This window comes from Moschus berezovskii, chromosome 19 (assembly GCF_049115385.1).
Source record: "Moschus berezovskii isolate FMDL1 chromosome 19, NW_MosBer_1.0, whole genome shotgun sequence".
In the NCBI taxonomy this organism is placed as follows: Eukaryota; Metazoa; Chordata; class Mammalia; order Artiodactyla; family Moschidae; genus Moschus; species Moschus berezovskii.
The window spans coordinates 17,622,830-17,649,874 of NC_142478.1; the positions used below are offsets into that span (position 1 = coordinate 17,622,830).

Sequence of the window (27,045 nt, forward strand, 5' to 3'; positions counted from 1 at the left end):
CCCAGTATCTGTCCGAATGCTCCCAGGGACTGGCGGGTTCTGGAGGGCTCTGGTGCACAGCTCTAATTGTCAGACATGCCTCCTTTCTATTCAGCCAACTCCATCATTCTCCTTCATTCATTTTAGTGCTGCTAGGATAACACTAGGCTTTTCACAGCTTTGAATCCAGCTTTCAAAACCAGTCATGACACCGGGAAGGCAGTGCAGCCTGCAACAGTTTATAGCCTGTCTCGTGTCTCAGCAGAACCGCTTAAGCAGTTCGATTTCCTGTGCATTCTGTAATAGCAGCTTCCCCGTTTAGCAAGCACTCTGGCTTCACAGTCAATCATTCCTTCAGAAAAAGGAAGCCGTGGCTGGTTGTCACACAATGGTATCAAACTTTGGACACCAACAGCCGTTAACAGGAAATCATGTATATATTATGTTCTTCCTCCAAAAACGAGTTTATGAAAACGAGCAAACACCACGAAACTTCTCTTCTTCATCTCTTTTTATGGAGGCTGCTTTTCTGTGGGAACTAGAATAATAGAACGTTTTCACCCTGCATTGATTTTTATCTTATAAAGAATGTATCCAGTAGGGAAATAGTGTCTTTTCCTACTGCCAACGTAGTAGTACAAAATGAATGAAAATATTTGGTAAGAACCAGTATTTCTTTTCACAGTGTCACAGCAAGCATTAAGCAAAAAAAAACATCAGGTGGGAAAACAGCACATAAACCCAGATGGATTTAGACAAAAGAAGATAAAGACTGCTTTTTAAGTTATTAAATAAAGAGGAGCAAAATCTCCTCTTTATTTAATAAAGAACTCCCCAAAATATGAAGAAAAACCTCCATAGGAATCTACTGCCAAAAACGATGACTTGCATATCATAATTATTTTTAATTGTACGTATTTATAGAAATGTGGCATCTGTGGCAACTTAAGACAGGTAGAAATGGAGAAGATAAAAATGAAAGCCATAGGACTTCTCTGGTGGTATAGTGGATGGGAATCTGCCTGCCACTGCAGGAGACATGGGATCAATCCCTGGTCAGGGAAGATTCCACAGGCAGTGGAGCAACTAAGCCCGTCAGCCTCAAATACTGAAGCCCGTGTGTAGAGCCTGCACCCAGCAACAAAGACCCAGCAGAGTCAAAAATAAACAAATAAAAGAAGTGTAAGATTTATATGAAGAAAATACAAAAAAAATTTACAAAATACAAGCCTTAAAAAAAAAAGAAAAAAAGCCTTAAAACTTTCATTATAATTCCTCCTGCAACAAGTTTTCAAACTGCTCAAATGTTTAAGTTTTGGACACTCATAGGATGATGGGGTAGCATCATCTGTTCCAGAAACAGTACAGTTCTATTTGGGGTGGGGGGGTGAACCGCTGTTACAGAAAAAACAGAAACTAAGTGAATCCTAAGAGTTTAGGTACTTACTTCTTCCCACAGTGGGCAGCTGTCCTGTTCTGTCTGGGGCTCCCTTTCTCTGACCTTTGACCGCATAAACTAATTCCCACTAAAATATGACACACTTGCAGGAACCCATTTTGTCTCTTTTTTCCTTCAAAAAAACAGGACCTACCAGTAACATCTTTCTTCCTGTTCCAAGTCCTGTGGATGGAGCTGAAAACACTAGTCTAGAAGCAGAGTCCGTCCCCTGTTAAACACCTGAGGGGAGCCTCCGTGAATGGCCTCATCATCAGAGCTTAGATCCTCCTCAGAATTGGCTCAGTCGGTTAAGAATCCACCTGCAAAGCAGGAGACCCAGGCTCGATCCCTGGGTTGGGAAGATCCCCTGGAGAAGGAATGGCAACCCACTCCAGTATTCTTGCCTGGAGAATCCCATGGACAGAAGCACCTGGCAGGCTACAGTCCATGGGGTCGCCAAGAGTCATACAGGACTGAGGGACTAAACCACCACCACTTCAGAATTTGCAGCTCAACCCCTGATGCAATGTCGATCTAAACACAGCTTCAAAAAAGCTGAAAGATGTGCCCTCAAGCCCTTGCACTTAGGGGGGAATTTATGACAGCCTGTTTTATTAAGGCTGCAGTGGTAACTGGTTCCTGGAACTTATTCCTCTGGTAGGGAAGGGGAAAAAAAGCAAACATTTAAGGACATATCCAAATATGACACATCTAATATTGTGAGTTTGAATGAACTCCGGGAGTTGGTGATGGAAAGGGAGGCCTGGCGTGTTGTGATTCATGGGGTTGCAAAGAGTCGGACACGACTGAACGCCTGAACTGAACTGAATATCAAAGTGAAAAGCGACTGCTCTGGGGCTCTCCTGTAAAGAGACACACTCCAAACATTTTCCTCATTGGACCAACTTATGTTCTCACTCTTACTCTTTCCCTTTTCAATTTGGGGCTTCTAAGTATATTTATAAACTAAAAAATTTCCTTTCTAGAGACAGTGAAGATTTCCCCAGTTCTGCTACCAGACCCTGGATTCAGTCCAACAAACATGTACTGAGTTCCAGTTATGTGCTAGACACTGGGTCACTGTGCTAATAATGAATATACAGGTTTTTTTCAAAAATATAGGTATCCTCAATTCCTGGTTCAGTTTTTTGGCATCCTGTCTAGAAAGAGTAATTATCAACTAAGGCCTTAGTCTTATGACACTCAGGTGATCTCCAATGATTTCATTCACTAATTTAAAAACTGGTATCAGTCACTCAGTCGTGTCCAACTCTTTGTAATCCCATAGACTGCGGCCCACCAGGATCCTCTGTCTTTGGAATTCTCCAGGCAAGAATATTGGAGTGGGTTACTAGGATCTTCCCAACCCAGGTATTGAACCCGGGTCTCCTGCATTGCAGGCAGATTCTTTACCATATAAGCTACCAGGAAAGCCCATATTTACTGACTTTGGGCTATTTGCAAGGCTATTTGTAATAGCAACTGAAATGTTCCTGTCTCAGGCACTAAAATTTGAAATGAGGGAAAGTAAGTAACCATGGGGGTCGCAAAGAGTCGGACACAACTGAGCGACTAAACTGAAGTTAACGAAAAGCACAAGCTGCAACTATGGCACAAAGAACTGTGACCACTTGAAGGAAAAGAGATTACTTATCACCCAAGGGGTCAAGGAAAAAAAATTCTAAAAGGAAGTAGCATTTTTTTTTCATTTATTTTTTAATTGAAGAAAATGGCTTTACAATGATGTGTTGGTTTCTGCCATGTAACAATGCAAATCAGCCATAATTAAACATGTATCATCGTCCCCTTGAGCCTCCCTGCCCTCCCTCCAGCCTACCCCTCTAAGTCATCACAGAGCGCCAAGCTGGGCTCCCTGTTTTATACAGCAACTTCTCACCAGCTATCTATTTCACAGATGGTAGTGTCTGAAACTACCCCCAACCCAGCAATCCCAGAAAACCATAACTGAAAAGACACATGTACCCCAATGTTCACAGCAGCACTATTTACAACAGCTAGGACATGGGATCAACCCAGATGTCCAACAGATGAATGCGTAAAGAAGGCGTGGTACATATATACACCGGATACTACTCAGCCAAAACAGGAACGAACCTGAGTCCGTTTTAATGAGCTGGATGAACGTAGAACCCGTTACACAGAGTGAAGTCAGAAAGAGAAAAATACGGTGTATTAATGCATATGTATGGAATCCAGAAAACGGCAGTAATGAACCTGTGTGCAGGGAAGCATGGAGGGACACACACCGAGAACAGACTTGTGGACACACGGAAGCAGCACTGGAGACAGCCTTCACACTGAGAAGCAGCACGGCGAAAACCCGGCCACGAAAAGGGTGGGACGCGAACAGAGGGACGGAAAACAGCCTTGGATAATTGCACAGGGGCTTGAGGATCACAGAATTTTCAATTAGAAAGTACATTTAATCCACTTGGGATAAACCAATTGTGATATATCTATACAACGGAAGATTATTTGGCAATAACAAGGCGTAATGTTCTGATACATGCCAACAACAGGGATGAACTTTAAAAACATTAGGCCAAATGAAAGAAGCCAGATACTACAAGAGGCCACATATTATATAATTCCATTATATGTAACAGAATAGGCAAATCCATATAGACGGAAAGTAGACTAGCGGTTGCCTAAGGCTGGCAGGAGGGGTGTTACAGGGAGATGGGATTTACTGATAATGTTATGGGATTTCTTTTTTTAAGGCGATGAAAATGTTCTGGAGTCAGACAGTGGTGACGGATGTATAATTCTGTGACTCCACTAAAACCCAGTGAACTGCACACTTACATAAAAAGGTAAACTTTATAGTATGTGACTTATACCTCAAGAAAGCTGTTATAGAAAAGAAAATCAATTCATTTAATATTTGTTTATATAGAATTGAATGCCTAGGCTAGTGCCCTACACGTATTTTTCACTTTGACATATGTATTAATGATGTGCAGAGGATTACCACATACTTATATAACACAAAACATAACAGCAAGTTGAAAATTTTAAGTAAGGTTCACTGTCTTAAAACTTTCCTAGGAGTAATGAATCTATCTTAACTTTCCAAATCAGGTGCATTTCAGGTATTAAAAAATAAATGACAAAATAAGTTACACACATAGCACAAAGTAGTTAGTGTAAGAGATCAGTGTCCTTTATATGGCACCAGGTTTAATTTTCGAATGCCATTTTTATTGAAACTCAGGGGCTGCATTCCATCATATGTTTTCTAAGACCAAATAAAAAAGACCGATCAAAAACTTTCAGATGCCAGTTTTGTGTGTGTTAATGGTTCATTTTTTCTGTTCTTAATTATAGAAAGTGGCCTGATATTAGTATTTAATTTTCTAATAATTTTTATTGCTTTTTGGTGACACTGTGCAGCATGTGGGATCTTTGTTGCCCAACCAGGGATCAAACCCACATCCCCTGTGGTGGAAGCATGGAGTCTTAACCACTGGACTTTCCAGGGACGTCCCTAATATTTAATTCATTCTATCTCCTCTGAGAAAGACTAAAAAACTTTAGAAAGCTACTGATAACAGTTTCCTCTTCTGGGTCATATGTACCATAATTTTCTGATTTTGTGCTTTGCAATATACACAATGAACTTAGAAGAAGCCAAATTTGACTCATCACGAGCACAAGTCTAGCTAAATGTCTATTTTATAAGTAAAAGGAAATGAAAGTGAAAAAGATAATATAGAAGTACATAAAATGATAAAAAGCTTGCCAATTTTACACCATGGCATGTACTTATGGAAGGCAGAGGTGGAAGGAAAACGTCTCACAATGTGCCAACTTGTAGACCCTGAAGTGGCCTGAACTTGGGAGCCTGAATGTGGCACCAGTGACAGGATTACTCACTGTGTGCCTGTCACGTGCCAGTTGTCAAGAAAAGCATTTCCCTCAGTTCAAAGTTGGTTCATTACTCTGCAGTAATCTGACTTTCTCCTACAAGGGGAAATTTAGTTAAAAGCAATCTTCCAATAAACTGGCAGAAGTGTCTCTACCTTTAATTTCTATAATGGTGAAAGAATAATAAGTATTGATTAAACCAGGTTAATATGCATCCAGTTTAATAATTCAAGGTTTTTGCCCATGTTAGATAACGATCTCTTTTTGTCAGTAGGAACAGTGGGATGTATACCTGCATGAATTAACATTCTGTATTAACCAGAACAGCAAAGAAAACTGAAAGGCTTACAGAAGCAAACTGCTGAATAATTTATGAATTGTTCTATCACTAAAACTGAACTCTCCTCAAATGTGCATTTTCAATTTCTCATAACTATGGGGACCAGATTCTAGCTAAAGATTGATTTTTACATTAAGAGAAACTGCCAAAATGATGAATAAGAAACCAACAAGGCAAGGAAATACGTAACTTGTTAGTAGTTATTGTAGAGACGAAAAAATAAAAATAAAATAAAAAGTACACTCTAAACTGTACTTATAAATTCAAGTTTAAGCACTAAGTCAGGGATTATCCTGTAACCCTGATCACTAAATGGAATTCCTAAAGTGAGACACAGTACCTGTTTCTCTCCAGATCCTGAGAGAAAACAGTCATTAATCCACTTGCCAGAAACAGTTAATATATTACTTGAATTATAGAATTTAATTAAAAATAAGAGATCCAGCAACAAAGAAGTTTGTGGTTCAAATCATTTGAAACTACCTACCAGGTAACTTTTCCAAGTGCTAAGGCAGGCCAAGACTATTTCCACACAACCCAATTATTTTTTACTCCAGGGAGTTCCAAGTATTTTTTACAAATATCTGTAGAATTTTTTATATAAACATCCAGATTTCCTACATTCCAGTTCCCAGAAACTAGATTCCATTCATCAAGTATTTATTAAGATGTGTGGGTAAATGACTTGGGGAAAGGAGGACATCACACTGAAATATTTTCACTTATCTGAAGAGATGTGTGCTGTCTGCATGTTTAAGAGTATATGTGTGTGATGGTGACGGTGGAGGAGGAATACATACTTGCTGTAAAAATTCTGAAAATTACAGGAGAGCATTTTAAGAATACATGTTAAACCTGAGACCCATACATATTATCCTCAAGAAACATGTATAGTTTCAAAATAAAGCCCCACTGCTCTATTTTTATGTCAATTTCATGATGCATCCAGCTTCATTCTTGTCATGATAAAAAGTTGGAATAAAAATAAAAGATTTGGGACTTCCCTGGTGGTCCAGTGGCTAAGACTCCACATTCCCAATGCAGGGGGCCCTGGTCAGGGAACTAGATCCCACATGCTGCAACTAAGAATTTGCATTTGGCAGCTAAAGAACACACATGCTGCAATGAAGACCCAGAGCAGCCACATAAAGAAATAAAAATATTTAAAATAAATAAATGGTCTACTGGATTTTTCATTCTCAGCAACAAAGACAAATTCAAAATGACTTAAAAGCTGTAACATGAGTGTCATTATGCTTTCTCCATTATTAATTACAAATACATTTTATAACAGAATCACGTGTGACAGGGAAAATGGGCAAATGAAAACAGCAATTCAAAACTACAGAACTGCTGAATATCAGGGCTGGAAGTGGCCTTGGGCGCTATGCTGCTGCTTCTGCTGCTGCTAAGTCGCTTCAGTCGTGTCTGACTGTGTGCGACTCCATAGACGGCAGCCCACTAGGTTCCCCCATCCCTGGGATTCTCCAGGCAAGAACACTGGAGTGGGTTGCCATTTACTTCTCCAATGCATGAAAGTGAAAAGTGAAAGTGAAGTCGCTCAGTCACATCCGACTCTCAGCGATCCCATGGACTGCAGGCTACCAGGCTCCTCCAGTCCATGGGATTTTCCAGGCAAGAGTACTGGAGTGAGGTGCCATTGCCTTCTCCGGGGCGCTATGCTATAGGAGGGCAATTCCTATTTAAATGGAAAACTGACTGTCTACTCACCAGGAGACAGCCCCTATTTGATTCACCTGTGTGTCCTTCTTACAAAGTTCAGCATGTGCCAGGCACTCTAAATATATTTGAAATGAACTATCATGTTTGTTGGATGAAGGAAATCCATTTTAATGCAGTCATTTTTCCTCTCAGAAGAAAAGACTTCTGGCTCTGCTCCTCCTACAAAAAAATGGCTTATTGTTCATTTATACATTAGTAATGAATAAAAGCCTGAACACGAGATCATGCAACGATGGTCCTCTACTAAAGGAAAGGGTGTAATTCAAAAGTTTGTATGTAAGTAGCTTCACTTGAGCTCAGAATGCATTTTCCCATAGAAACAGCATGGTGCATAATGGCTCATGTCTCTGGCCAGCCCACAAAAACGTCCTTAAGTATACAGTTCCAACAGACTGACCACTGTGCAAAAACATGTGCCATGGGAAAGTGTCCAGCACCCCTCTGTGGGAACTATCCTGCCGCTGCCCGGAAGGCAGGCTCCTTCAAGATGAGAGGTGTGGGGGGATTTCCCCAGCGGTCCTGTGGTTAAGCCTCTGCCTTCCAATGCAAGGGGCACGGGTTCGATCCCTGGTTGGGGAACTAAGGCCCCACATGACATGGGTGTGGTCAAAAAGAAAAAAAAGAAAAGATTAGCAATGTGGGGATGAGCAGGAACTCAGACCAGGGCAAAGTTGTCAGGATTGACAGAGAGAAACGATGGCTTACTCTCCCCCGCCACCCTAAACTCGCCTTCTATCCTTCCCTCAGCCACTAAGCATGCATATCTGGAGCATCTTCTGGAGGTCTGGCACCATGAGAGCCCTGGGTGACATAGCAGAGGCCAAAATCCACAGGTCTTTAATCTTCCAGGGCTTATAGTCTCACAGGGAAGACAGACAGTGAAGGATCAGAAAGGGGAGTGGGGCAAGGCTGAGTGGGGAGCAGGGAGAGGCCTGGAGCAGAGAGGGCCGAAAAGGAAGAGTATTTAGAAACATGAGGTATCATTTCCTCTTTGAGCTTCCATCTGCACTCATTTCCTCAATGGGGTGGAGGAGAGGGACAGGAACAAACCACCGAAAAGATGATGCCGTGGCATTGTTCCTGGTTGACAGGGTTCCACTGAGCTAGGTTCTCGAAGCTTTCCCAAGGAAACTGTGAGCTACCTAAAGGCCTAAAGAAACTTTTCTTCCTGATGAAATCAGCCAGAGGTTTCTGTTGCTTACAACCGAAGATCCTGTCTGATATACCAAGTCACGTGACATTTTATTACTTTGGGTCAAAGGCCACTGTAAGATTTCCAGGGCAAACAAATACAGCGAGATCCTACCAGTAAGTCAGGCAATCAGAGTGAGAGGCCGAACAAGATGTTATTGAGCATTTCTGAAGTCATTTCTTACAAGGAACGACAGGATGAATGCATCAGCATGCCATTTTAATAGCAGTACCTAAAATATGGTGTTTTTTTTTTTTCCTTTTTCCAATCAGGCTGAGAGATACAGAACACTGGCCATCTCCTAAAAAGCATTCAGTTTCCTGTCTCACATGCTTAAGGTATCCTATGGCTCAGGAATCCCAGTCGCTTCCTCCAAAGACTTGAATTTTCATCTCCCTGCTTGATTATTCCAAAGAAACTATGATACCATTCCATTAAGCGAGCTCAGGCGATAGCATCACCTGTATTAGACTGTAGAAAAATCTTAAGAACACACATCCTTGGGGAAAAGGGGAAAAGGCTAGGTAGGAAATGAAAAGTGTAATTTTTGAAACTAGAAAAATGTACTCATATCCTTTTACTAGAATTGATATCTCTCCTACAATAATCTAACTTCATTTACCTTGGATAATGCATTTATTAATAATTTCCCTTAGTCACTATAAACTGTATAGAAGTTCATATTTCATTTTTCTTTTGGCTTATTATCAACTTTTACCACTGCTTCTTTAAAAAAAAAAAAATTGGCCTAGCCATGAGGCATGTGGGATCTTAGCTTCCCAACCAGGGATCGAACCCATGCCCCCTGCATTGGGAGCTCGGAGTCTTAACCACTGGACTGCAAGGGAAGTCCCTTACCACTGTACTTTGAAAAAACAATTTTTTTTCCCCAATAAGACTCACGTGATTTCATGAGTAGCAATCACATGAAAAACAAAACTTTGGCATATGAAAAAATTCTAACAGTAAGCAGCAGGATTCTGAGGAAAAAGGCAATGCACAAGAAAACTTTTTTTAGTATGATGGCAAGAGTTTGGGAAAAAGGAACTTACAGGAAAGAGTTTGTGTTGCCAGTTATTCACCCACTTTTTTTTTTTTTTTTGCTATTTTCGCAATGTACAAGAAAAATTTATTTCCTAAACTTAATTTTATTTTCTGTTTTGTTCTCCAAAGGTCTCACAATCTTCTGATTATAAACTCCGTAGTCAACCACTAAGTCCATGGATGTAGGTTTCAATTCAAAAAATAAAAAGGACAGAAAAATGTATTTTTGATCTCAAACAATAAAAGCAAATTTAAAACACCAAAAATGATGTAAAAAAAAAAACTGGAAGAATGTGGACTGTTTGGTAATCTTCCTGCCTCTGAATACTGATTTTTTAAAACATGTATGTGATATATATGAGATTATTCTCCTCTCAGTATTTCAGAGAAGGACAGAGTGGTGAATCTAGTTACACAAAGAAAGCTTCTGTCTATGAGCCAGGATTCATATGAAGTTAGATCATTTGCACGAGGCCATATAGTTTTATGCTACACTCATAAAAGAACCATTTCCTCTTCTGCTCTCTAAAATCATTATTAACCAGAGATACTGAAAAATCAAGCATGCTGCAACTGTGTGACCTTCAGAAGTAAGAACCTCTTTTTAGGATATTTCAAACTAAGAGTGACTCAGGGCGGGTGAGTGGGTTGCTGTTCAACTGAGATCTTGAGTTAGCGTTCCCTGGTCTTTTTGCTCAGGGAGAAGTGCCTAAATGGACACAGGTGAGGGAGAGGCTGTAACAGGGCAGGTGGAGATCATTACCATCATTTCAGGTTGACAAACTCTCTTGGCTCTGGGAACCCCTGCAAACCTCAGAAAGGCCCTGTATGGAAGGGAGAGGCATTCAAGGAAGACTTCAAGAATATCCATGAGGGTATTCCACCTTTCAGGTGGGGTGTGTGTGTGCTCAGTCGCTTAGTCGTGTCCAACTCTTTGCGGCCCCACAGACTGTAGCCCTCTGGGCTCCTCTGCCCATGGAATTTTCCAGGCAAGAATACTGGAGTGGGTGCCATTTCCCAGGCCAGGGGATCTTCCTGACCAAGGGATGGAACTAGCATCTCTTGAGTATGAAAAGGACTCCCTTAACATGGAATGGGACACACAGCTCTACAGAGGGTTCAGAAAACTCACACAAGAGACCGTGCACATCTGCCAGAAAGTTCGACAGACAAGGTCAGAGGATGCAATAAGCCTATAATCAGGGGTGAGTGAAGCACCGCAGGTCAGCATAACCCTGCCAGATGCAGGCACCTAAAACGCTCAACACAAAGCACGTGGACACGTTCTCTCGCGGTGCACTACACTAGGAAGGGGACAAGACGCAGTCATCCAGTCGCTTCCTCCTTCATTGTTTTCATACCTGGCACAGATGGATGAATCGGTCCACTGGTATGGTGTGTCTGTTTCTGCTCGTGTACACAGCTCATTAACGGACACAGTTAACACCTGCTTTCAGGATCTGACGTTTCTGGTATCGGACAAGGCATGCTGGTTGTCATCTACATTGAAGAGTGGTCCTCTGGCCAGGCGTTGCTATAGTTTCACGTGGATTTCCTGTTCCTAAGGGGAAACGGAAATGTACCCACCCCCAGCCCCAGAAGGCAGAACCTGGGCCACCTGACAGCTGGGCCTCTCTGCTACATCCCTCCTTGACTACTGGTTAACTTTTAATCCATTTAAAATGTTATCCCACGTTTACTTAGCCCGGCAGTTTATAACAAACCCACCAAACAGGACAAGCCAGTCTGGATTATATAACATGTAAGTAAGCCAGGGCGCTGAGGAGGGAGCTCACAGCAGGATGAGTTGCAGTGATGGTTAAACTGGTTCAACCTCGTGACACCCGAAGACAGCCTTTCTACTGACTGCTCCCTCCTAGAACTTTACGTCTAGAATAAGGAGAAGACAAAAACCAACCCCCAATAGTTTATCATATGTATCCCCACAAATACTGACAATACGTCACTAAAGGGCTTCCCTGGTGGCTCAGTGGTAAAAGATCTGCCTGCTAATGCAGGAGACCAGGGTTTGATCCCTGGGTTGGGAAGATCCTCTGGAGAAGGAAATGGCAACCCACTCCAGTATTCTTGCCTGGAGAATCCCTTGTGGGATTCTCTGTCCATGGATTACAAAGAGACAAGACTAAGGAACTAAACAAGTCACTAAAATCAATTAAAAGGGACACAAAAGTAATATTTAGATTTCATTTAGTTTTTTTTTAAGCTGGTAAACCTACCAAATAACTCATATTTGGACCTAACAATATTAACACATTCTAAGATCATCAGTACCTAGTAGCTTTTACCCACAGGCATATGTTATCAATTTAAATGTGGGCCAAGTGCCAGAACTCAAATTTTACCAATGTGTTCCATGACTTGAATAAACTGGTCTATAATTTCAGACATGTACTTGTTTAAAAAACATCTTATATATCTACCATCCTCAGAGATGTTGAAGATGTACTAAATGGTGAAACTGGTAATATTGCATATTGTATTAATTCTATAATACAGGAAACTGACACAATAGAGAAGCCTTAAGAATATAATATTTAACATTTTATAATAAGAAAGAAAAACACTGAACTAACAGTTATTCATTTCAACCCTACATTGCTTCATGAAGTACATGATTACAATCATCTATAAATTTTTTTCTTTTAAACAGGCTGTTAGGAATCAACTGGAAAAAAAAAAAGCTATGAAGACTCAAAGTTGGGAATTCCTTGGCAGTCCAGTGGTTAGGACTCCATGCTCTCACTGCCAAGAGCCAGGGTTAAGATTCTGCATGCCAAGTGGCATGACCAAAAAAAATATTATATTAAAAAAAAAGAACCAAAGTTTTATCTGTATAATTAGCTAAGAGTAGACGGTGATTGTGTAAATATAAAAATCATATACAACACTGAAAAAAACTACAAAGAAATTAGTGAAGTTCAACAAAAGGTGACTGAAATTTAATAACTGTGGTCTAGACATTTAAAAGCATATATATTTATACAAATACATGATTGGCATACAAAATGTAAATATATAGGCTCATTATAATATCTGTAAAATATTTAGGGCTCAGTTTAACGTACCAGAGTTCTTTTTAAGGTTCGCATTTTTTAAGTTTGTTTTTTAATAGTTATGATCAAATTTGTTCTTTCCTGGTTTTGATACTCCATATTTGTGATTTTAAAAAATCAGTCTGGACTTCCCTGGTGGTCTAGTAGCTAAGACTCTGCACTCCGAATGCAGGGGGCCTGAGTTTGGTCCCTGGTCAGGAAACTAGATCCCACATGGCGCAAATGAAAGTTCACAAGGCATGACCAAGACCCACTGCAGCTGAATAAATAAATATTTTTTAAAAATCGGTCTTAAGGACTACCTTTGAAGAGATTAAACACATACACACATACAAGCAAAGCTCCAATCAGAAGGGAAAATAAAACAAACCTTTTCTGACAAGCCTATTAAATGTCCATTTAACACAGTATTGCAAAACCTGTCACAGGAGGAGTGAGCACTGCTGTCATTAGCCTGTATCTTTCCACTCCTAAGAGTATGGAGGAGGCAGGGCAGCAAACCGGCCTGAACCATGGAAATGACCACACTGTGGCAAGCACCCACAGCTTCAACTGATGGCAGATTTAAATGTCACCTGTGTTTGTCATCCGTGCCCACCCTTCAATGCAATACGGGGGGAAAAAATTCAAAGTAAATGGTTTTTGAAAAAGCTCCCTAGTGATTTTGATACTCCCCTGAGGATACCCCTGAGCATCAGTATGTGAGTGAGCGATCTGCGACCCCTATGGATTGTAGCCAGCCCGGCTCCTCTGTGCATGGAATTTCTAGGCGAAAATACTGGAGCAGGTAGCCATACCCTTCTCCAGGGGATCTTCCCGACTCAGGGATGGAACCCGGGCCTCCTGCATCGTAGGCAGATTCTTAACCGTCTTGAACCGCCAGGGGAGTCTTGGTGGGAGCCCAAATATACTGCTCCCCTAAATGAGAACTAGAGAATGGAGCACCACCTCATCTCACCCTTAAAGGGACTACATCCAAATACCTGAGAACCCCTGGTTTCAACTGACTGCTCCCCTGACTAGTTTGAGAGCCCACAGTTGTGGCTGCGGCCAGACAGGTATCAATGCAAAGTCAAGCGTGATAGAGAGCCCCCAAAGAGAACCTTGTAAAGACCGCTTCTCTGCTCCACAGAGCTAAGCCAGGTGCCATCTTTGTGATCTGAGCATCTGCTGGGTAGGAGTTGACTCCACAGACACCCTAGTCGATCCTGTCTGTCCTGTTCCCATCATTTGTGTCCACATGATAAGTCTGCAGAGGAGTGGCCCCAGCGAGGCTCACGGAAAGAGCTTCGGGACTAATTCTGCAGAAACAAAACCCAGGCAGAGCAGGAACTCAAACTCACCCTGGAGAGATTACCAAAAGCTATTTGTCAGACAAGTCCTACAGTACTGTTCTAAAAAAAGGCAAAAAGGTGGTGGATAGAGAAATTTCTGCAGAATTTGAAGGCGAGGAAAAAGAGTTATTTTGTTCAGAGGGTAAGGGAAGTATCCTAAACAGCATCGTCTAAAATGTTGCCCCTCCAAAAAGAAAAACATTTTACATGCTCCAATCTCCACACTCCTCCCAGAAATTCCCATGGCTCACTTGGCAGGCCTCCAGGTTGCCTGGCTCAGCTGGCAAATATTCAAATAGTTATTCCAAATATGTTAATGAGGCTACCAGGGTGCTCCCATCACGTCACCCCACCCTCCCTTTCTTTGTGTGAACTGAACCTGTGCAGGTTAAAACAGGTGTGCCAAACACTTGCTAAGTGAGATTACTGACTGTTGGCTAAGTTGACTGCCAATTTAAAACAAGCACTTAGGGAGAATGGCTTTGCTCAAATGTAGGTTGTCTTTCAAAAGGAATATTTTGAATGGTCAACTCACTCCCACTCCCATATTCTTGAGTATAAAAATATAAGCATTAATGATTTACATTCTTTCAGTACCATATTCAAAATACCTTAAAGATTCCAAGATGCCTTAAAGAGTCCAAGGTGCTTTACGAGTATTCTTTTAAAAGCAACTCTCCAAAATCCAAAACCAAGAGGGAATGTATGTATACATGGCTGATTCACTTTGCTGTGCCATAGAAACTAACACAACATTGTAAGGCAACTATACTCCAATAAAAATTAATTAAAGAAAAACTACTTCCCAGTGGCATATGTTTGATTCCACAAATGAAGAAACAGAATTAGTGATTACACATTGGGAAAGATAATAACTGGAAATCACAGGCAGGTTTACTAATTTGTTAATTTATCAGTTAATAAACGTCATCAACACTAGCTCTTTAGCCCAACATCAAGTATTTCCTTTGTATACTCAAAGAAATCACAAAACCAAACAGCCACTTATTTTTGGTTAGCCTGTATTCTAAAAATCTCTAAATTTCCCCCACAAAATCCGAATACCTAAAAAGTTTCATTCCCCTTTCTTCCTGCCTCCCAAAAAGTTTTAACTTGTTGCTTCATCCACACAGACATTCCACACATAGTCTGAATATTAAAACAGGCCAGGCAGCTTCACTGTCAGCAGAATGGAAAGTGCCAGTTCCAAAAAAATCTCAACATCGCCTGGGCCCGAAATTAGTCCCCAAATCACCGGGCCTTACACAGGAAATCAGCATCCAGTATCTTAAGTTAAAAATTAAAGGGAGGTTGGAAGAAAGGTATAAATGGGATTACATACTTACCCAGGGTGACTCACGCTCATATGCTGAAGATTAAACTGAGCACAGACTCTACAATCAGGAAGGAATTTTTCCTCTGGGGCAGAAAGGGGCGTGGGATTTCCAATGGGCAATGAAGTAGTATCATCTGTGGGGATCAGGTGAGCAAATTCCACACAATTAACTTCCTACTACAAGGAAGGAGGGCTTCCCAAGTGGCTCAGTGGTAAAAGAATCCACCTGCCTATGCAGGAGACTCGTGTTAAATCCCTGAGTCGGGAAGATCCCTTGGAGGAGGAAATGGCAACCCACTCCAGTATTCTGGCCTGGAGAATCCCCCGGACAGAGGAGCCTGGTGGACTACAGTCCATGGGGTCACAAGGAGTCGGACACGACTGAGCACACACGCAGTACAAGGAAGGAGCAGATGCAGGTGAGGTGCAGGCCTTCCCAAACGGTGCCGATCTAAAGGCCCTTCAGATGTTTTCAAGGCTCCAGAGACAAGACGGATAAGCAAAAAGAGACTGCAGTGGCACGACCATGTCAATACACTTAACATTACTGCACAGTGTACTTAGAAATTAGTAAGAGGGTAAATTTTATGTCATGTGAGGATTTTTTTTACAATTAAAAAAAAAAGTAAGAAATTGGGCTGAACCTATCATATAGTCACAGCTCTCCTGGGCAGCTAAAATGCTCGAATTTTGGAAAGCACAACGGCACGATGAAGATGCAGATGTGGCTGCCTGTCAGGAAATCTGTGTCCATGACTTCCTCTGCCTGCTGAAACCAACTGGCCTTCAACCTGGGCTATTTCCTTGGCCTCAATTCCCTAGGTCCTCATTTTTCTCACTGAGAATGGGATCAGTAGTTAGGTTTTTCTCCTTTCACTACTTCAAGAAAAGTTACCATCCGTGAGTCATTTTCTTCTCCTTAAGTATTTCAATAAAGATCTCAAAGTTATGAAATTTTGTTCTGCTCTGGAAAATTATGGTTTAGAAACACAACAGACTCTCTACAAACAGGAATGTTTGCAAGTCTAGAGCTTTATCTGAAACATTAAAAATACTTCCATATCCATCTTCCAACATCCCTTAGTTAATAAGAACATGGGTTTCTCAACATACAACCATTTCTCTAGCTTAGGAATAAAAATCACACTTGCTAAAATATTTAGTGTACATAAAACCTATCATAAAATATTTATCTTTTAGTTGTTTAAGAATCACTAAAATCAGTAAGGAGACACTAAACTTTTAAATATACCTGAGCGACTGAACAGAACTGAGCACTAAATAAAAATCATATCTTGAAACACAGAAACAAAGTACCAACATCCTATGAATTTTACGTTAATCTAAGCATTTTCTATTTAAATATAAAATCATTAGAACTTAAATATGTATATTCAGTTTAATAATGTCTTATTTAATTCTGAAAAGACATCTCCCTTTAGTAACTTAAGCAAAGGGCAATACCTCTACTTACCTAATATTTTACAACTTCTGCTAGTATTTCATAACTTTTTAATAAATAATTTATAACTTTTTTTTTCCTATATGCTGAACCCAAACCGGAAATTTTTAAGTTAAAAGACTCCCACTGAAAATTTACAAGCTATGTATTGTTTTTACACTGCTCTTGGATGACTACTTAAATGTTGTGGTTCTCCCTAAAAGCATTTATACTTGTTTTCAGCAAATTTAAATATTCATTGGAAACATCTACCACTATGTTAAACAACATATGGGTTAGAATAAGTTCTAGAAAAAATAACTAGAAATATCAAGAGACTCCTAAGAAAAGAGGTCTTCCAAGTATATGGATTTAAAACTCAGAAAAGCAAGACAGTAAGGTCACCTGGAATAAAAAGAACAAGTCAGGAGGCCGGCCTTCAATTCTTCACTCAGGACAGAAGTCACAGTAGTCTAGCTTTTCTTGGTAGAAGCTGGTTCCAGGACCCCTCCACCAGCCAGCCACAGTCCTTCAATTCACTTCGGGAACAAAGTGATCTACTAACTCAACGTACTTGAACTTGAACTCTCAGTGCAATGAAAGGGTGTGGTAGACACTTCATTTAATAACAATAATGATACTAAACACTTACAAAGCAGATGGGAAGATTCTCTAAGATCTTGCGGGCAGATGGACAGAGTGTCTGAGAGGCTGAAGGGTTCTGGAGGAAGAAAATGAAGCGAAGGAAGAGCGTGAGGAGGTTGGGGGGAAAGAAAGGGAGGAGGAAAGGTCAGCCAGCTCAGGGTGGTGAAAAGACCGCAGCACAATCCGGGTTCCCAGAGTGGAAACACGAGCACTTTGGCACACAGCTGGTTAGGGTAAAGTAAACGCAAAGAAGGACACCTTGATGAAAAGGTGGTTACAGCAGAGGTAGGAAGGATTTAACAAAAACTGATGATGGTCCAGTTTAGGTTCAAAGAAATAGAATATACACATTACACACAGGGAGAGAGAGAGACAGAAATTTGAAAACAAAACCGTAGTCAAGCAGAACTATTTTAAGGCCCTTTTACAAACCAACCACGTCTCAACTAATCAAAAATTAGGGCAAACCAGACATGTACTATAACAACAATGGGAAAAATATCTGAAATTAGAACTATCCCAGAAAATCTGGACTGTACATTAATATTATGCTTTCAGATCCAATAACCAGAAAAACCAGAACTTCTGGCAAGGAGTTAATCCTCTGTCACCTCTCCTCTGAGTCTCTAAGCCATTCAGAAAACTCAATTCAGGAATGCACATTCTTTTTCAAATCGATACCTACACAATAGCTTCCTTGATTTCGTAATATCTTTGAGTTTCTTGGCAATGGTTAGGTACCTTCTCATATTCTAACCTTTCCAAAAATTCCCTTTCACTTTTGTCATCGAGAAGGGTTTGATCAAAATCACTGCAGGAAAACACCATATATTTTTTCTTTTATTATATTATTTATTTTTTAAACACAGTTTTAAAAAGCATCAAGCATATTGCCCTCATCTCACAGAAAACAGGTAGAAGTTCCTTTCTGAGTTTTGATTCTTGCCTGTCTATCCCACTCTCTATACACATTTACTTCCATGGGATTTTCTTTCTTCTCGCATTTTTTTCTCCATGCTAACTCAGCATTTCTCTGAGTGTACATTAAAGACCACCTACATCAGAATCAGCAGGGATGTGAATCAGAAAATGCAGACTTCCGGGCCTCTACCGAGATTTACTAAACGTTTCAAAAGCGGGGTAGGGCTGCAGAATTTTTATTTCAGAAGTCACCCAGGTGATTGGTCTGCACACGAAAGCTTGAGGACCACTGCCCCCAAACCCTTGATTCTTCCTGCACCAAAGGACACAGGGACTCTACGGGACTATATAAACACGTGCCATCAGAGCGGCCGAGAAGACAGAGCAGCATGGTAGTTCTGATCTCCTTCCTTTTGAAATACAGATGGAAGCAGCAAGAAGTGTGGAGACTGAGCTAACTGAGACCTCAGCACAAATGCAGGCTCGTCGGCCCTGCTCCGTGGCTGCTGCCAATTACAGTAGCCAGACCTGCAAGGGGACTGATTACATGTAATTTATAAAAAGTAAACAAGCTGAGCGGCTTGTGAACAATGAAGGGTGATATTCAAGCCAAGAGGTAATAAAAAGCATGAATAAATGACTCAGCAACCCCCTCCCCACCCAGACAACAATTGGTTATATTCCAGCTAGGATCAGCACAGAAAGAAAAAAAACAAACAAACCTGTATTTGGGGGGATGATATAAATGATAATAGACCATGTATCATGGAAGAAAGATTTATGTCTCTCACTGGAACCCTTGTGACAGGGCTGCACAGACCCAAACTCTGGGGGATCTACAGCTCAGCCATCTAAATGGCTTTTTCTCAATCTTGTTAAAGCCAGAAAAGGAAGTGCCTGTGTCCAGGGCTGCAACACACTCCTGCATCTGTATTACGGCTTTTAAAGGAAACATGGGGAAATAAAGTAAGTGAATTATACAGTTGTCGGAACCAGGTTTTATGAAGGATTCCTCTACGTGACTCTTTCCCAACTTCAGCCCTGTTGATATCTGGGTCTGGGGCATTCTTGGTCACAATGGCTGTCCCATGCACTGCTGGATGTTTAGCAGCATCTCTCCCTCAACCAGGGCTTCCCAGGTGGCTCAGAGGTAAAGAATCCACCTGCCAATGCAGGAGACACAGGAGGTTTGGGTTCAGTCCCTGGGTTGGGAAGATCCCTGGAGGAGGAAATGGCAACCCACTGGAGTATTCTTGCTTGGAGAACCCCATGGACAGAGGAGCCTGGTGAGCTACAGTCTATGGGGTTGCGAAGAGTCAAACATGACTGAGCACACAAACCATACCCTACAGCCTCAACCAACCAGCCACCAGTAGCACCCCCAGTGGTGACAACCAAAAAACATCTCCTCCAGAAATTGCCAAATGTTCCCAGTGGGGCAAATCACCATCCCACTAGTACTAAAAGTCACTGCTGTACACAGACACATCATGGGAAATTGTGTGTATTAGTGAATTAGCTTGAGGACCATATTTTTGACATCATAAAGATCTCATGATTTTTGCTTTTAAATATATATGAATGATCTTCCCTGGTGGCTCAGATGGTAAAGAATCAGTCTACAACACAGGAGGCCCAGGTTCAATCACTGGGTCAGGAAGATTCCCTGGAAAAGGAAACGGCAACCCACTCCAGTATTCTTGCTTAGAAAATTCCATAGACAGAGCAGCCTGGAGGGCTACAGTCAATGGGGTCACAAAGAGTTGGACACACAAATGAGCAACTAACACACACACAATCAGTTCAGTCACATCTGACTGTGACCCCATGGACTGCAGCAAGCCAGGCTTCCTGTTCATCACCAACTCCCGGAGTTTGTTCAAACTCATCTCCATCGAGTTGGTGATGCTATCCAACCATCTCATCCTCTCTTGGCCCCTTCTCCTCCTGCCTTCAATCTTTCCCAGCATCAAAGTCTTTTCCAATGAGTCCATTCTTCACAGCAGGTGACCAAAGGATTGGAGTCTCAGCTTTAGCATCAGTCCTTTCAATGAATTTTCAGGACTGATTTCCTTTAGGATTCACTGATTGGATCTCTTTGCAGTCCAAGGGACTCTTACATCCATTCCATACATGACTACTGGAAAAACCATAGCTTTAACTAGATGGACCCTTGCTGGCAAAGTACTGTCTCTGCTTTTTAATATGGTGTCGACATATAAGTTAAATAACACACACATGCATACATACATATATGCCTCTTAATTCCACGAATCTAGTTTTTAAAATATATTTTTCCATTACCAGTGACTATAATATACAATCATAATATGTTAGGGAGCTATTCAAACCACCACAAACATGCCACATAAGAAAATAACTGAGGGGGCTTCTCGTCTGTCCTAGTCACAATCAATCAGCTGTCTACTTTATCACCAGAGGATTTCTGTTCGCTTAACAAAGCCAAGGTATCCATCAGGCACAGGTCACCAAGTGTTAGAGCCCATAAGACTTTAAGGAGCCCATGAAAAGTGTCTTAATAGGATTTTTTAAAAAATCAGAATAAAAAAATGAACATCATAAGAATAATGGCTACCTACTAATAAATCCACCTTGGAATATATTCATCTTTATCTGGACATGATTGCAAAATAAAATTTTTTTTCTTTTTTTTGGGGGGGAAGGGAACCCACAAGGGCAAAAGTACCAGGGGCTCATGAATAAATTACGTGGACCTGGCCTCTAAATGGGCAGCAAGGAATTAAACAAACAAGTGCAATCTGTGGTGATGAGTGCTGTGCTGCAGGAATGACCAAGCATCAAAGGAGAACAAAACAGATACTCTGGGTCCACGGGGTCTGCATGGATGAGGGATGCTGGTAGAGGGGAGTTCAGGGGAAGCTCCAGGGGTAGCCTGGGAGTGGAGGCAGAGAGGGTGGGGCCAGGAATTCCTGGCAGAGAGAAGCACACAGTGCCGGTCAAGGACAGGGTGACCGATCACGAGGCCAAGTGGGGACCTGGAAGTTCAGTGCAACTGAAGCGTGACGCGTGACAGAGAAGGAAGTCCCCGCAGAGCCCACATCGCAGAGTGCCCTGCCAGGCAAGAGAGGGTGTGAGCATTCCTCCGAGGAAAAGGAGCCCTGCAGGGCAGCCTCAAACCCGGATGATCAGATCTGGGTTTCAGAAAGGCTGTGCTGGCTGCCCTGATGAAGAGTTTGGATGGGCTTCCCAGGTGGCACTAGTGGTAAAGAACCCACCTGCCAATGCAGGAGATGTAAGAGACACAGATTTGATCCCTGGGCCGGGAAGATCCCCTGGAGGAGGAGACAGCAACCTACTCTAGTATTCTTGCCTGGAGAATTCCCTGGGCAGAGGAGCCCTGAGGGTTACAGTCCGTGGGGTTGCAAAGAGTCAGACACGACTTAGTGACCAAACAACAAATATCTATATGTCAATAGATATCACTATATTAATATCTATGCATTTGTAGAGATGGGCTTCCTCAGTGGCTCAGTGGTACAGAATATACCTGCAGTGCAGGAGATGCAGAAGACATGGGTTTGAATCCTGGATTGGGAAGGTCCCCTAGAGGAGAGCATGGCAACCCCTCCAGTATTCTTACCTGGAGAATTCCATGGATAGAGGAGCCTGGCGGGCTACAGCCCCTGGGGTCGTGAAGAGTCAGACACAACTGAAGCGACTCAGGAAGGATGGAGCCAGGCGGTGGACTGGCTATTGCAAAAATCCCGCAGAAAGGCAAAAAGACAGCTTAGGCAACACTTAGGTCAAAAAGTCAAGAGATCTTTGGAAGATAAAACAGACAGGATTTGGTCCCTGGGTGTGGAGAAGGAGAGAACAAAGAAAACCATCTGGTTTAAACCGGAGGGGAGATGAGGGTTGCAGGGAAGGTGGCGTGACTGACGTAGAGAGAGGAACAGCAGGACAAGAGGACAGATTTAGGGAGAGGATGGTGAGCACGGCTCTGCATTGCTGTGGGGGTCGAAGCAGTTAGGGATCTACTAACCCATCAGAGCCATGGATGAGGAGTGAGAAAAGGGCTGAAATTGGACTTTAAGATCTATAGATGGATTTAAAAAGGTTCGGAAACATGCAAGAAGACAATAAGGTTTGTGCGTCAGTTTGCAAGAATTCTAGGGACACTTCTGTTCAGTTGCTAAGTCGTGTCTGACTCTTTGTGATCCCGTGGACTGCAGCACAACAGGCTTCCCTGTCCTTTACCATCTCCTGAAGCTTACTCAAACTCATGTCCATTGAGTCGATTATGCCATCCAACCATCTCATCCTCTGTCATCCCCTTCTCCTCCCACCTTCAATCTTTCCCAGCATCAGGGTCTTTTCCAGTGAGTGGGCTCTTTACATCAGGTGGCCAAAATATTGGAGCTTTAGCTTCAGCATCAGTCCTTCCAATGAATATTCAGGATTGATTTCCTTTAAGACTGACCTCCTTGCTGTCCAAGGGACTCTCAAGAGTCTTTTCCAGCACCACAGTTCAAAAGCATCAATTCTTATGGAAACTACTATATATAAAATAGATAACCAACAAGAACCTACTGTATAGTATGGGCTGCTGCTGCTGCTGCTGCTAAGTCACTTCAGTCGTGTCCGACTCTGTGTGACCCCATAGACGGAAGCCCACCAGGTTCCCCCGTCCCTGGGATTCTCCAGGCAAGAACACTGGAGTGGGTTGCCATTTCCTTCTCCAATGTGTGAAAGTGAAAAGTGAAAGTGAAGTCGCTCAGTCGTGTCCGACCCTTAGCGACCCCACGGACTGCAGCCTACCAGGCTCCTCCATCCATGGGATTTTCCAGGCAAGAGTACTGGAGTGGCTTGCCATTGCCTTCTCCGATAGTATGGGCAACGATACTTAATATCTTGTAATAACCTATAATGGGAAATAATTTGAAAAAGAATATATATATATACATTCAATATGTATAACTGAATCACTTTGCTGTATCCCTGAAAGTAACAAAACTGTAAATCAACTACATTTCATTAAAAAAATACTGAACAACTACCACGATGTGGGCGCAAGTCAGGCAGGAAAGAAAAAAAAAGAACTCTGAAAATGAAGAACATAGAACTATTACCACATTTTCAGAAAGGTTCATGAAGTCCCAATGGATGAACACTATTAGCAGCATGACATGAGAGAAGAGATCAGCCAGGGCTAGCTGACACTAGAACCCTTAGGAGCACCAACACTTCCAGAAACCAGAGCCTGACATCAGGAAGGCACAGGGAAGAGCATACATTGAGAAGATGGACTGACCATCTCCAACAATGGAGTCAAGAGAGCCACGAAAAACAGGAATTAATAAGTTCAGATCGGACTTCCCTGGTGGCCCAGTGGTTGAGAATCCATCTGCCAACTCAGGGGACACAAGTGCAGTCCCTGGTCCAGGAAGATGCCACATGCCAAGGGGCAACTAAACCCATGTGCCACAACTACAAGGCCTGCACACCTCAACTCCCGAAGCCCCAGAGCCCGTGCTCCGCAACGAGAGAAGCCACCACAATGAGAAGCCTGTGATCCACAATGAAGAGTAGCCCTGCTCCCCACACCGGAGAAGGCCTGCGCGCAGCAGCCAAGGCCCAGAGCAGCCAGTAAGCAAACAAATAAAAACAAAACGTCCAGACCTCAGTGGGAATCAGTTAGATAAGAAGGGACACGAAAAGACCCGGGCTGTATTCCATTACGAGATGAGCGGCAGGTAAGGAAGAGGCGGTGGACACAACCCACCCGTGAGTCTGGCTGGGAAAGGCAGGCACAGAAGCAGCCGCACCCTAGCCCTGTCTTTGAAAACCAAATCCACCTTTTCCGGTCCTGGTGAAATCTCTCTCGACCCCTTCATAAAACCTTCCTTGAGTCCTTGAACTCACCTCCCTCGGCTGAATTCTTCTAGAGCCTGGTACCACACATCACTGATCGTAGCATAATTTGCGTTACCCAGCGCCTTCTATGTCCCCAGCAGCATGTGAACTCCCGTAAGGTGGAAGCAGTGCGCTCTTGGGCCTCTCCTGAATTCCTCCTGAGGCCTTATTCTCAGCCAGCATTCCACCAAGGACTGCAGGGCCTGACCTCTGAAGTAAGAGATCTGGCCCTGCCAGAACAGCTGGTTAACTTGTATGACCTTGGACAAATCAATGAAGTCTCCCTGAGGCCAATTCCTGTAAAAAGAGGAGGCTGAACTCTCCGCTAGGGAAGAAGGAGATAAGTGTAATTGGGAAAGATACTCAATACAGCGGATTGTTTTTGTAATGCAAGTCATAAAAAATAAAACTGGATTAAAAACCACTGGATACTCAAATAACACGTGATAGAAAAATAGGCTAGAAAAGGTTGAGAAACATTGAACTAGATGATTTATAATTTCAGGCTTAAAATTTGACAATCACTCGGTCATGCTATTCAAAAGACTGTGCCAGGTACCACACTGTGCATTTCAGACGCAGAGAACAAATGCCATCTTTGTCCTCTGGAAATTAATATCCTATTACAAACACCAAAGAATGATAGATGAAGCCACAATTTTCTTTGTAAATAGATCATGTGTACCCATCTTCTACTGCATATACTATGGGTCGTTATGAAAATCATCCAGGAAAAAATATGCGAAAACTATAAATACGCCAGGTATGCTTTTCCCATTTGGACTATTTCACTGTTTAAATGAAGAGAAGGAAGAAAGAATACTGTTCTATAGCATGAATTTAACTTTGTGCATTTTTGTTCAGAGGTAAATGACCTAGATGCCCTGGGAAGATTACTCAAATGGCTTTGGTTTTATGTAACAGCATCACCAGCTTCCCAGGTGGCTCAGTGGCTTCCCTGGTGGATCAGAGGTTAAAGCATCTGCCTGCAATGTAGGAGACCTGGGTTCGATCCCTGGGTTGGGAAGATCCCCTGGAGAAGGGAATGGCAATCCACTCCAGTATTCTTGACTGGAGAATCCCACGGACAGAGGAGCCTGGTAGGCTATAGTACATGGGATCGCAAAGAGTCGGACACAACCGAGTGACTTCACTTTGTCAATGCAGGAGATGCAGGAGACCAGGGTTCAATCCCTGGGTTGGGAAGATCCCTGGTGTAGGAAATGGCAACCCACTCGTTTTCCTGCCTGGAAAAATCCCACGGACAGAGGAGCCTAGTAGGCTACAATCCATGGGGTCCTGAAAGAATCAGACACGACTGAGCATGCAAGCACAACGGCATCACCAGGAACAAACTAACTTCTCAAATATTCCACATTCTTACTTGCTCAGTATTTCCTTTTACCTTTTCCCAAAACTTCAACCATTTAAATCTGAAATTGTCAGGGAGAACTTGTAAAATCCAATCCTCCTACACAACTTGGGGGTCAATTATAACTTTGCCAGAGGGTGTGTGTGTGTGTGTGTGTGTGTGTGTGTGTGTGTGTGTGTGTGTGTGTGTGTGTGTTAGTCGCTCAGTCATGTCCTACTCTGTGCGACCCCATGGGCAGTGTAGCCCGCCAGGCTCCTCTCTCCATAGAATTCTCCAGGCAAGAATACTGCAGTGGGTTGCCATTCCCTTCTCCAGGGGATCTTTCTGACCCAGGGATCAGACCCAGATCTCCTACATTGCTGGCTGATTCTTTACCGTCTGAGCCACCAGAGAAGACCACTTCAAATACTACTTCCTAGCCCAAGAGCCTTCTTCATCAAGTTCTAGGTAACACCAGTGGAATTCAAAACATTTGGGGTAGTATTTTACCAAGTCTCTCTCCTCTAAGAGACAAAGATTAAAGCACGTCTTTCCCCCAAATCAGGAGGTCATCCCCAATCAGAAGCACTTTCATCTTGGCTACGATGACTCTGGCTTAGGCACTGATCGAAATGTGTGACAGACTGGGGTGAGAAAGCGCAGCAGGTACTTAATTCTTTAACTAGGTAGTCATTTCAGGGAGGAGTCCGGCTAGTCAGAAAGTAGCCTAACTGCATTTCCCAACAGTCGTAACTAAAAAGTGTATTTTGGGAGAGGAAAACAATCAACCTGCTGGCTGGAACACTCTGATTCCTAGTCTTGATTACCACATAACAGGACATAAATAACCCCCCCCCCGCATTTCAGAGGAAAGGTAAAAGAACGTGTGTGTAAGGATTTTGAGCTGAATACTTTGTGATGTTGGTGGTGAGGCTTCTACTACAGAGGAAAAGTGGAAACAAAGGGGACGTGAGCAAGAGGCTCGTGTTCCTGTGGGAAAGAGTGCTTCCTACCTTGTGCCCACTTAAAAAAGTTAGCAGGTAAAGTTCTATAGCAACAGGTAACGCAACTGATTAATTATGATAAATATGGAACACGAAATACTAATTACAGAATATTAAATGCAATAAAAATGACAACAGAGTTCTCCATGCCCTGATGCTGCTGCCTTGCATTCTGTATTTCACAAAAGCAAGCCTCAACTACAATTATGTTTACCTGCTTATTTATATAAGAGCTAGATATCTCTAGGCAATAACGACAAATATGCAATTTAACCAAGCAACAAGAAAGTCAGTTACAGACCCTTATTATTAATTAACATTTTCCACCCCTCGCTTCCAACCAGAGGATGAAAAGTAAAATGCAATTGTAATGCTTTCTTTTTCCATGTGTGATATTCTTAAAGAACTATGTATAAAACT

The 27,045-nt window shown here is 42.3% G+C and overlaps 1 protein-coding gene across 7 annotated transcripts in view; it reads right to left on the reverse strand.

The window, feature by feature from the left end:
* GAB1 (GRB2 associated binding protein 1) overlaps window positions 1-27,045 on the reverse strand; it is a 123,394-nt gene that overhangs the window by 88,165 nt on the left and 8,184 nt on the right. Inside the window, exon 1 of one of the 7 annotated variants that reach the window (XM_055405487.2) lies at window positions 15,379-16,613. The exons of 4 other annotated variants lie outside the window; for them this stretch is intronic. The gene's annotated coding sequence lies outside the window, so the exon portion shown is untranslated. Of the gene's footprint in view, window position 1; window positions 777-10,985; window positions 12,340-15,378; window positions 16,614-27,045 lie in introns of those variants that run through there. 2 more of the 7 variants (XM_055405485.2, XM_088828006.1) reach the window with 2 other exon arrangements.